The following is a 13,091-nucleotide window of genomic DNA, read 5'->3' on the forward strand; positions in this document are numbered from 1 at the left end:
CCAAAAAAATCACCACCAACTGGGAAGACATCAGGCCTCAGGAATTTGAACAGATACAGTTTAGTGAAAACCATAACTAAAAAGAGGTCTGTTCTTAGCAATCCCCCTTTTTTTAGATTCAATCATTCAAAACAAATTTTGCATACTTTTCATGTGTATTTCAATGCCTCCCATAGACAGAAATAGATAATGGATGAAACTGTCGTCTGATGAATATTGCCCATAGATTATCACAAGCAACTGACTTGAATTAAAATGATGTTTATACATGAGGACTTTTTCATTTCAGTATGTAGTCTGTACAACAAAAAGAGTCTGTGTATTTAATGCTGAGATTCAGAGACAAGCAAGCACCGCAGGAATGGGGTGTTGAATGTTCATGGGCCTTGAATTGCTCACTCTGTATAAATGAAGTCACACCAGTTCTGCCCCAAATTGCTGTTTACTGTTTTCTTCATGTGGAAACTGTAATTAGTATATTTACGACGTTTCTCCTATGCCCTATGTAATTGCCTTTTTTCATAACTCAACAGTTAAGATGTGCCACTCAGTTGCTATAATGGTGGTCTTTAGCCACCTTCAGCACCAGGTGATCACTGAATTTCAACTTGGTTGTTTCATACCTAGGTAGCTTCTGCACAGATCAGTCCTGGCTGCTGCACTGGATCACTGAGCCAGCTGAAGGGATTAGGTTTATTGGTTGCACCAGGCAGTTCAAGTTTAGATGGAAACCAGATGGAATGAGGTTTCTGGTTTGCTGGTGGGCAAGGGGAGGTCACAGGGTCACTTGATCAAGGCCAATATGGTGCAAATTGTCTCTTCCAATGGCCTTCAGCAAACCTTCCCTGGAAAAGGCAAGTGGGAAAGCAAGAAGGGAAACTTCCAGGGTGGGAAACAGAGCAGATCAAGAAGAGTAAGCACCTTCCTTCTGAAGCTGCAGAAGTCTACTCTACAGACCTTGTAGTAGTTGTTGTTTCTAGCTATGTGGTCCCTTCCTGTAGATCAGAATTTGTGGTTCTTGACTGCGCTGTCATGTGAAAAGTGGATGCCTATCAACCTCAGAAGATGCTGATCACTTTTGAATTAGCTCTCTGTGTATGGAGAGTATGGGCACAGCACAGAAACAATGTAGTAACGCAACAGAAAAATGATGTTGAATAAGGTCATCCCCTACTGCTCATGAAGCTGGGATTTAGTCTGTGTTTACTGTCCTGGGAGAATACAAAGATATGACTTTTCATAACTAAAAAGTCAATATTTTTCTAGAGATACCTAATGTCCAGATTCTGTGTGCTTTTCCTCTTACTTAAGTTCTTTGTTGCTAAAGTCACAAAAAGATTAAGATTAAATAGTACACATTTAAAATTGGAAATGGCAGGCACTGTCCTTTAAGCAAGTACACATGACAAGTATGTGACTAATTTGGTCTTCTGGACAGAGTAGCAGTTTCTCCAAGTCTTGCTAGCAAGCATAAGAGAAAACATAGCCTTTATTCTTTGTGGAAAACACTGAAGGTGAGGATTTTAATGTTTATCCTTTTAAACTGTTTTAATTGGTCAACATAGAATTTTATGTTTACTGAGATATTTTCTTCTGGGTGCTGTTGCTTTTCAAAGTTTAAGTGGTTTTCAAAGTTTAAGATTGCTGCCAAGACTGAAGATTGAAAAGGTATATGGATTTGATCATGTTATGTCAAAAAAATGTATGCAGCCTTTTGCTTCAAGGGTTACTTGAAATTTGGAGGGTATTGGGGTGTATATCCGGGAATGTTAATGCATGCCCATACATATCTGGTCAAATTAAGACAACTTAAAAACTACATGGAATAAAATAAAAAAAAAAAATAAAATAACAGGAACTTAGATTTGATGTAAGCTCAGTACACATCTGGCAAGTTTGCAGCCAAATTCTCTGAATACTTTGTCTGGAATGGTGATGCTGTACTACAAAGGGATATGTTGTTCTGATAAGAATGTAAATCCAACTACTTTACGAAGTGTCTGAGTATATTCATAGAATCATAGAATATCGTGAGTTGGAAGGGACCCTTAAGGATCATCAAGTCCAACTCTTGACACCGCACAGGTCTACCCAAAAGTTCAGACCATGTGACTAAGTGCACAGTCCAATTGCTTTTTAAATTCAGACAGGCTCGGTGCAGTGACCACTTCCCTGGGGAGCCTGTTCCAGCGTGCAACCACCCTCTCTGTGAAGAACCCCCTCCTGATGTCAAGCCTAAATTTCCCCTGCCTCAGCTTAACCCCGTTCCCACGGGTCCTGTCACTGGTGTTAATGGAGAAAAGGTCTCCTGCCTCTCGACACCCCCTTATGAGGAAGTTGTAGACTGCGATGAGGTCTCCCCTCAGCCTCCTCTTCTCCAGGCTGAACAGGCCCAGTGCCCTCAGCCGTTCCTCGTACGTCTTCCCCTCCAGGCCTTTCACCATCTTCGTAGCCCTCCTCTGGACACTCTCCAACAGTTTCATGTCCTTTTTATACTGTGGTGCCCAGAACTGCACACAGTACTCGAGGTGAGGCCTCACCAGCGCAGAGTAGAGGGGGACAATCACCTCCCTTGACCTACTAGCGATGCCGTGCTTGATGCACCCCAGGACACGGTTGGCCCTCCTGGCTGCCAGGGCACACTGCTGGCTCATATTCAACTTGCTGTCTACCACGACCACCAGATCCCTCTCTTCTAGTCTGCTCTCCAGCGTCTCATCGCCCAGTCTGTACGTGCAGCCAGGGTTTCCCCGTCCCAGGTGCAGGACCCGGCACTTGCTCTTATTGAACTTCATGCGGTTGGTGATCGCCCAGCTCTCCAACTTATCCAGATCCCTCTGCAAGGCCTTTCCACCCTCATTCGAGTCCACAACTCCTCCAAGTTTGGCATCATCAGCAAACTTGCTCAAAATACCTTCTATTCCTACATCCAGATCGTTTATAAAAATATTGAAAAGTACCGGCCCTAAAATGGAGCCTTGAGGGACCCCACTGGTGACCGCCCGCCAGCCTGACGCAGCCCCATTCACCATAACCCTTTGGGCCCTGCCCGTTAGCCAATTGCTCACCCATCGTATGATGTTTTTATTTAGCTGTATGCTGGACATTTTGTCCAGTAGGATCCTATGGGAAACCGTGTCAAAAGCCTTGCTGAAGTCTAAAAAAATCACATCAGCTGGTTTCCCTTGGTCCACCATACGGGTGATCTTATCATAAAAGAAAATCAGGTTAGTTAGGCAGGACCTACCCTTCACAAACCCATGCTGGCTGGGACCAATGACTGCTTTGTCCCCCAGGTGCGCCTCAATATGTTCGAGAACCATCTTCTCCATGATTTTACCAGGCACTGACGTGAGACTGACAGGCCTGTAATTGCTAGGCTCTTCTTTCTGACCCTTCTTGAAAATCGGCACAACATTTGCCAGCTTCCAGTCTACCGGGACCTCTCCAGATTCCCAGGATCGTTGAAAAATAATTGAGAGAGGTTCCGCGATGACGTCCACCAGCTCTTTCAGCACCCGGGGATGAATCCCATCCAGACCCATGGACTTGTAGGGATCCAGGTGGAGTAGCAAATCCTGCACATGTTCAGGGTCGGTTGGGAGTTTGTCATCCCCACCGTCCTGGTCCTCCAGCTCAGGGCACCCTGGGTCCCAAAGCCCATCATTCACCTGAGAATGACAGAGGATACTTGATTTTTTTCTGGATGGCAAGATCTGTGTGCATGTAATTTTAGCTTATGTTATGAAAATACATTTGTTAGCATCTAGGATTCACTCATAAGCTATGTTCCAAAGGATATTAACAAATTAAAGACTTTAAAATCAGTGAAGGTTTTCTATCCACTGCAATAAATAAGGACTAACAGAATCAGAAAAGTAAATGAAACACATGTATTGAGTAGTTACCCATCCATTGAACACCATCCATTTTATTCATTCAGTAAGGCAAAAGGCTCAGGGAAGATACGACAGATAAACTTGACAGACCTGGTCAAGTCTTTAGGAACATTCTGAAAATTGTATTTTCACAGAACTTTGTTGCTTGTACCTGCACAGAAGGGTTAATTTACTAGCTGATTCCTGCCCACAAGCACTTGGATGCCATATATAGACTCTTCCCTGGATTTATTAGTCATCTAAGGCTCTCAGCATGCTGTTCTCCCCAAGCATCTTCACCAGGAGGTGCTTAGCCCACAAGAGAAGAAGAAGTTGAAAGAACCAGGAGAGAGTAAAGACAGGGGTACACTGTCTCAGGAAAAAAGTAGGTGGGTAAAGAGAGGGAAATGGCTCACTTGGATGTCAGCTGAAAGAGACAGTATAAACAAGAAGAGCCCTTCTGTATCTTAAAAAAAAAATAATAAAAATAAATAAATAAATAAATAAACAAAGCATACCAAAATCCCCCAGAGAAGGGCTGGTGTTATAGCCCCAGGCCTCCAAGGTTGCTGCAATGAGTTGTCCCTGACCAGGAAAAAATGCACAGGCCAGCCAACTCTGGACTCTGGTCCTTGCTCAAAGAAACTTTCAACAAGTAGAAGACCGGGGTTTTTGAATCTCTGGGAGCAAAATTAGAGGAACCATAAGAAAGGTCAAATGTGGAGATAACACTGATCAAATCTATCATCTATTGTCAGCAGCAAGGTTAAATTCTGGCATTTACTAAATTCTGAATGTTTGACTTTGCAAGTTTAGCATTCTTTCACTCTTTTTAATGTCATTTTAGTCTCTTTGGCAAGATGCTGAATAGATGAGTGCATATTTGTAGTTAGGATGCAGTTTTAGAGCATACAGTTTCCATGGAGTGTGTAAATAAATCCTATTTTCAGAACTGTATAAACCAAAAGGCTTTCCCATTCATTTCCTTGACAAATAAGCTGGCTGTTTTACTGAGGCTTGTAGTTTTAATATGTTTGTTAGAGTTGTACTGAGTACTGCTACAAGAATCACCCACATTTTTTCTCATTCTTAAACAATTATATGCCCTCAGAATTACTCTTTAATACTGCAGATATGTATGTAAATTAGACTCTAAAGTTACATTGTTTTCCAATGTGGAAATGACATCCAAGAGAGCTAAATTTTGCATTTTATTTTTTTTTAAGTTCCAGTTTTTTTCCTGTCCAATTGCTCCAGCTATTTATTGAAAGAAGAAAAATACTTTGCAAAAGTGAAGAAATGGAGAAAATAGTCACGCTTTTTTCTTATTCTCTTATTACTTTAAGAGGGAGATATGTAGTGAATTAAGCATATGAGTTTTCTAGAATGATAAACGTATTTAAAGGAAGCCATATCCCACAAGATCTAAATTGCATGGAAGAATCTGTCAAGACTTCACTAAACAGGGTTGAAGAGTAAGCACAAATGGAGATAGCTGAAGGGCTCAAGAACCTCCAAAAGCCTAGCTCCTATCTTTTCATTAGTATTATTTTGGCATTTGAACTCCAGAAGCCCACTTTTCATTCAGATGTGTGGGATCTCGTTTTAGCATAGAGGTCTTTCTCTCTGCTGATGAAGTTATCACAGGAAATTAGTAATAACACACAGACAAGATGGTGTTTGGTCACAGTTCCTTCTAAAAGAGTAAATCACTTTGAAGTCAAAAACATGTTTGTCACTTCCAGGAGTTACACAACATAGGTAGTTTTCTCCATGACTTCAATCATTATTTAAACTGTATTCCCAACTTTTGTATTTCTAAAAATGTAATTGCCATTCTGTATTGCAGAGGCCTCTTTTCTGCAGTATGTAGTTCCTCATTAAGAAGATAAAATAATTAATCTCTGAGCTATTCAAACTGCATGTCTGACTTCCCACCTAGTCCAAACAAGAAAACCACATACAGTATGAGAATACAAGAGTGACTCTGCCAAGAAGCTAATGTTTGATCAGCCACTGGGAGGAGGGGAAAAGTGGAGGGATAGTGGAAAGGGTCAATGCAGGAGCAGCAAGAATCAGCCCCTGATCAGGAGGAAGATCCAGTCCAACACAGAACATTGGGGTGGCTATTTGGGTGGCTGGTATGGAGGTAGATTGTCTCGGTTTTAAGCAGTACAGGAGCCATGATACTAGATGAGCACAGATGAAAAAAAGTATGGAGGGCAAGGCTGGAGGGCAAAACCCTTGCACTGACCCTACTTTTGGCCTCATCAGTGTAAACTCTGACAACTGAGTGCTCTTGGCCCTGTCCACGCAGCTGGCCACAACGTTGTGGAAAAAGCTACACAGGCTGTGAATGCATTACTCAGACAAGCAGTAACTTTGGCCTGACTACATCAAAAGGAATTTTCATGCCCATACCAGGTACAAACGTGAAAATGTGTGTACATGTATGTGTGTGCATGTGCACCTGTGCATGAATCTTTGCAGAATGCCCTAGCAGCAGAGAATATGGCCAAATACTTCAGTTGATATTGGTGCATTTAGTCTTTTGTAGTCTTTTATTTATAGGCTACAGCATGCATTTATTTCAAAGTACAAAATGTTGATTCAGCTTGTGTGCACAGAGGAGCTTTTTATAGGTCATTGGGACCAAGAAAATACTCTCTTTTTCTCATGTCTCATGGTAGTACGTCTTGCATATCATTCAGTCCTGGAAATCTACGTTTTGATCTGTTTGAGGATACCAGTAATAATATACTTTTGGAAATAGTTCTTAAGATTACATAAATATCACTATCCATTTTGTCACCTGTCACATCTAAATATCCACAGTACCACAGAAAAATATGCTACAAGCCTGGATTGATGTAGTTCGTTTAAGCCTGTTGACATACAATACTTTTTGCCTGCTACAGCTGAATGTGTAAGCTATTTATAGGCATTAAAATCCACCATGGATCTGTTTTTAAGGCAAACCATGTAAAAAGAAAAAGAATGTATGATTATTTTATTTTTACATAAATATATGTACAATGCCAATGCTATGTGTGCATTCAATGGAGATATGAAAACTCAAATCAACATTGCAGCAGCCCAGTCTATTCTATTACTTTTAACCCCATGCCAGCCATGTTTTGTGCACTGAAAAGCCTTTGAGTCTTTCAGAACATTTCAGGGATTGTCATGTTGACTACATAACAGAGCTGCAGCTGGAAACTTGCTTTTGCAAATGTAACCCTAAAAATCAATTTGAAAACATGTTCACATTTCCATTTGATTTTCAAAGGGCAGAGTGGAAGATAGCAGTAGTAATGAAGATGAACTGAACCAGTAATTATTTGGCCACTGGGGGATGATATGCAAAAGTAAATCTTACTGTCAGTTGTAGTCATAACTAGTTACATGTAAGTGCCAAATCTATGAGATGTAGCACTCTGTCTCCATTATACATCAGATGCTTTACTTAAGGTGGACAAAAGAGAAGCCCAATTTTTATCCCAAGTAAAGTTGTCTTTTCTGGACCTCATGCATAGCAGCTCTGGCTCATTTCAGTACCACATTTCCATTTCATACAGCAATCTCATGAATTTCAGCCAAACTTTAAATAGACTGACTATAGCTGTAGTGGTTTGTATACTTTACTAATTTTTTTTATATTCACCTCTAAATTGTTGGCACTAATCATAACTGTTTTAAGATGTCATCACTATATAACAACTCTTTGCTGTTATATAATAGTTGAGACAAACAGCCAGTCTGGATTTTGTGGCCAATTAGCAGGCTTAGCCTAGGAAGGAGGAATTTTACATTTGCCAGCACTTCAAACCATGGAAGTCTCAATTCCACCACCTCCCTACTTCTAAATTAGTGTAAAAATCCAAATGCCACAGTTAGCCATAGTGAAGTAATATCACAATATATATTGAAAAAGAGCATATCACAATGGTGAACATATCCAGAGATTTTTATTCCTCTGCACAAACTTCCCAAGTTAATTTAATAATATGATCTATTTTCTGTTTGTGCATGAAAATACACTGTTTTGATTTTGGTTTTAACAAAAAAAAAACCTATAGACTTTAATACTTCTGCCTTCTGAAAGATCTCAGAGTAGGAATTTGTTTGACTTCATGATTTCCCTCATACTGTTGTTAGTGCATGCATAGAAAACATTCTTCAAGATTCAGATGCTGCAAAAAGTGGTGTCAGTGATTCATTTATTAGTTGCCAATGTTTATTTGAATTCAATACTGAATTCAATACTAAGTTCTAAAATGGAGTGCAGAGATTTAATTATTTCTGCCATCTATAATAAAGTGAGTTCTCTGTAAATCCAGAAGAGAAATATTCCTAGTGCAAATGCCAGGCATGAAAAGTGAAATTACCTCACCAAAACTGACATTCTACCTTGAGGTGTGTATACCAGACTCAGTGCTTTCCCCATTTGTTTTCCTAGAATGTGAGTATAACCCCAATCATACGAGTGGGCATTATGCTTTTTTTTTTTTTTTTGTACAAAACAAATACTAGAAGAAAACATTCTCTAGTGTTGTTTCTCTCTCTCTCTCTCTCTCTTTTTTTTTTTTTTTTCTTTTTTCATTTCCTCTCTCCTAGGCTTTTCTAGTTTTCTTTATGTCCTTCTCCAGAAGCAGTGAATTTCAGCAGTAAATGCAATGATTATCCTATGTTCATGAGATTTGTGAAACACTGCAGAATAAGAAGTTCTGCACAAACTTCCAAAATATAACCCATTGTGTTATTTACACATGTATAAACAGAATCTTAAATAAAAATAAATAAAAATGAAAAAAATGAGAGATGAGATGAGCCCTAGGTATTTGCTATCTTTTTGTAGTCCAGTTACTAAATTTTTCTACATTATGCTTTTCTAAGCAAATATTCATTGAGCTAGCAAAAGTATTAGAGCTAATAATCACTGTAGTTTTCCTTTAACATGACATTTTTACATGACACCCACTCCCAGGATTACAATTCTGTTTTGACATGCACAATAATATTTAACCGATGGATGGAATGGGATTATCACCTCAAATGCTTCAGCACAAATGTACACCAGAAAATTTAATATTTTCCCATCCCTTATGGACGAGCCCAAGAAGAGCTTTGAAATCCTGTCACTGATAATGGTGAATAATTTAAAAAAGATATAATTTTAAATATTCACCTTTATCCAGAAAAATACTTGAGCTTATACTTAAGTGTAGGAGTATTCACTCCCACAGGGCTGTTCATGTGCCTTGACTCTCTGTTGGTCTGGGTCTAATTGGCAAAACATGTTGTAATCAAATTAAAGGCTAGGTTGCCACTTCAGGCACGGCCTTAAGCAAGAGGTGATGTTTAAACAGCCCCACCTAACAATCTATACTGGAAATATTTTTGTTCACAGACATATACAGACCTTTTCAGTTACAACCTCTGGCACTGGCACAGCTACTCAAGTGATAAAAATTTCCTCTTATACAAGAAACTGGGAATCAATTCTCACAGCCCTAATTCCTTTGTGAAGCAAAGGCTGACATTTCTGTTGGATAAAATCATTTCTAGATGCTTCTCTTTCTGTTACTCCCTTACATATTTTCTTCCTTTTTAAAGGAATGTGAGCTTTATTGTATTAAGTCCAAGAAGTATTTGTTTCCTTCATCACACCCTTCTTGAGATGTCAGGATGAGGATACCTTCTGTAAGACACTCAGGAATGGTGGAAGCTTCCTCTGTTAGGACGTGTATACACATGTGGCCACAATGGTGTATCCCAAAGAGCATACAGAAAACTCATTTTTACCTCCCAACAGTGCTGGCCGCTACTGTGAGTATCAGTATCTGAATCTTGCTATGGACCAGATTTAAATATTCATCATAGAACAAGTTAAATACACATTTTTATTCAGTGATACCATTTACCAGTTTTTCTCAGTCACTTCTTTCTCTGTCCAAGAGTGAAGAGCTCAATTAATAAAATCAGGAAGAAATGGGTATATAAATATTTCCAGAATAATAGTTATATCTTTAATGCCTTACAATACCAGGTTATGAAGATATTCTTGCTAAGATTCCCAGGGTGCAAGCAATATCAGAGCAGGTTTAAAAAAAAAAATATATATATATATAGCTAGATCTGTATCTATCTACAAGCTGATAGCTGTAGGACAAGGATGTTTCCCTATTATCCAAAAGTGATGTAAAATTCTTTTGAAGAAATGTTTTTGTTGGTTCTTTTATACTGTTGCTGTCTCTCTTCTGACATGTCTCTGTAGCTTCTGTGAGTTAGCTTGTGAACTAATTTAAACCAAGAAAGACAAATGTATTTTAAAAAATTGTCCCACACTGACAAGCAGACTGATCATTTTGCATTCTAGCTTTTGTGAGGGGGGATAAAATTGCTATATAACATTTTAGATTAAAAAAAGAAATATTCAGCATTAAATATTCAACATTAAAGTTCCTCGAATTTAAAAATAAATCTACAGCCTTTCTTCTAAAAATGCTGCTGTCAAGTACTGCTGATTCTCATTCAGGAAACACACTATGTAAGAATACTGTATTTATCAAGCTAAAGAAGAAAATGCTTTGAAAAATTAGAGACCTCTGGTATAGCCTATGAGAGTTTTCTTTATTGAGAAAATGTGTTATATATATAATCCATTCACGGACAACTATTTTCTGGTTTGGGGAACCATGATGCTGTCAGTGGCATTTCTTAACAAGTTTGACTTCAGAGACTTAGTGTTTTTAAAGCACTTTCTCAGGAACTTTATCCTTGTGACCAATGACCCTATAAAATATGCAAGATTAGCTGTATATATACATGACTTACAAGGTGAAGTCATGGTGTCACTGGACAGAGGGTAATCATTTTATATTCCTTCACAGAAATACAGCTGGGGTGATTTTTGCCTTCTCTTGCTAGTCCTCAGTCTATTTCTCTTACTAGTCTTCCCTTAATGTTAATTGATTTGTGGAAATATTAACATGGTATTGAAAAAAAAATATAGGAACCAAGAACCTTGACTGAATATTGTCCAAGTGCCTAAGGGGAAAGACAGGAGTTGGAAACCTGCCTCAATGCTGTGTCTTCTCTCAGCAGGTGACTGTGGACCACATGGTGCTGGTCTTTCTCCAAGGCTTACTCCATACCCTGCCTCCCAGGACTGCAAAGGCTTTGCAGGTGCTGTGCTGGTGTTGTACTGGGATAAAAAGAGGTTACAACCAGAGTCACATTAGAGTGAAAGCCATACACAGCAGGAATACGTAGCCCGGTCTCCATGGCTTCATGGGTATGTTTTTTAAAGTATGAGATACTGGTTTTAGTCAAATACTTATTCTTCAGTGAGTTCAGAAAATAAATGTCATAGTGCTCTTATAGGTTAGTGTACACTCAATGTTTAGTAATACTTAAGTAATGTCAACAACAGGAAGAGTATTTTCTCTGGAGATAGCAAAGCTAAAATTGGTTTGTCCTACAGCTGGATAAACTGAAGTTCAATCCATCTAGCAAGCCAGTCAACAGCCTTCAGCCACTGTTCAATCTGCTTTGTGGCTTTTACAATTTAAGATTCATAAAAACATTAAACAGGCTGTTGTAAAACTTTTAAAATATCCTAAATGACCTCCTTTCTGTGGTTACAAGTTCTGAGCCCTCCTGATGGATGGAGGTTCCAACACCTGATCTGAAAGCCGGCATATCTCAACACTTTATGATATCTAATATCACATTCCTGATCCTCCAGTCAGTGAGAAGAAATACTGATGGTTAAAACTATTTGTACCATCTGGTATTACCAGTGGTCTGGAAAGAAGGTGGAATGTAAGTCAGCCTGAGTGGAACAAAATGAGTGAGGTTTTTGTTTCTTTGTTTCTTTGTTTCAATAAAAATGTAACCAAACCAACATATATTTGAATCAAATGAATTGATAATGTCACCATTTATAAAAACATGATGAACTACATTTTTTCTAATGTCATATGCAACAATTATGAAAATAAGGGAGATTCTACCTGAAGAACAGTGGTTATAATATTGTGCAAGTCTGCAGCAATCAAAAGTTATTAAATGATGTGTGTTCAGTTTCTTACACACATTAATTCATTGCTTCCATTACAGTTTCTGGTTTGTACTACTAAAACAATTAGTAACTGGCAGTAATTGCAATCATTTTAATAAAACAACCATGGCTTGAATGAATGCAGAGATTGAATCACTTAGCCCTGATTCTACAGGGCAAAGCAGAGTAAGAGGGACAGCAGGCTGTGAGGCTGTTCAGGCTGTATTTTGTGTGAGAATTGAATTGGGCCAGGAGTGATGGAGAACAGCATGTCCTTGGAGTGATTCCTGGAGGCACATCCTTGGAGGGACTCCTGCCTCCCTACTGCAGCTTTCCAGGCATGAGGCACCATGTCTGAGATGATTACCCAGCATTCTCCAGCAGTGAGAGAGGAAAGCGAGGCACTCATATGAAAACATACATCCCCATTGAAAATATGGGGATAAGAGTCTTTTAGGGTGAACCCCTTCAACGGGCTGACGTTGAGTGGTCATTGACTCCAGTAGGGTAAGGCCAAGGTAGAGACACGGAAAGGTATTTTCTGGGTTAGCTTCTCAGAGGTGTTTTGTTCCTCCTAGCCATTCAGAAACACCGGCTGCTGTGTCCGCATGCACTCAAAACCTGCAATTGGCTCACACGTAGCGTGTCTACGAAGAGAGAGAGAGAGAAAGAGAGAGAGATTTCTAACAAATGAAATGTATGCATAACCTTTCATTGTTGTGAAGATTTCTTTGAAGTTCTTCTGTGGTAAGGCCCTATTTATGCCCTCTTCACTGCCTACAGTGAATCAGTGAATCTTTCACATTTGTTGCAGCTTGAAAAGGCCTGCTTTGAGTGTGGAAAATGAAATGAGACCAGAAGTGAGATAGAAGTTTGGTTTTCCCAGGTATATAACATGGAGGCAATGGAGACAAGAAAGTCATTTTCAAAGAAATTCTATTCACTTTTCTCTCGAGCAAATGACATGATTAAATATTTATCTTCATAATTATAGTCAGATGTTAGCTATAGAAAGAAGTACACATAAAAAGGTAAGCTTGTCTCAAAAAACGCTGATGCTATGGATTTAAGCAATAAATGCATTAAAGCCTCTGCAGATCCTAAAACATATTCAGTGCATGAAGTTACTCAGCAAATTTATTTGATGA

The sequence above is a fragment of the Anas platyrhynchos genome, chromosome Z (genome assembly GCF_047663525.1).
Source record: "Anas platyrhynchos isolate ZD024472 breed Pekin duck chromosome Z, IASCAAS_PekinDuck_T2T, whole genome shotgun sequence".
NCBI lineage: Eukaryota > Metazoa > Chordata > Aves > Anseriformes > Anatidae > Anas > Anas platyrhynchos.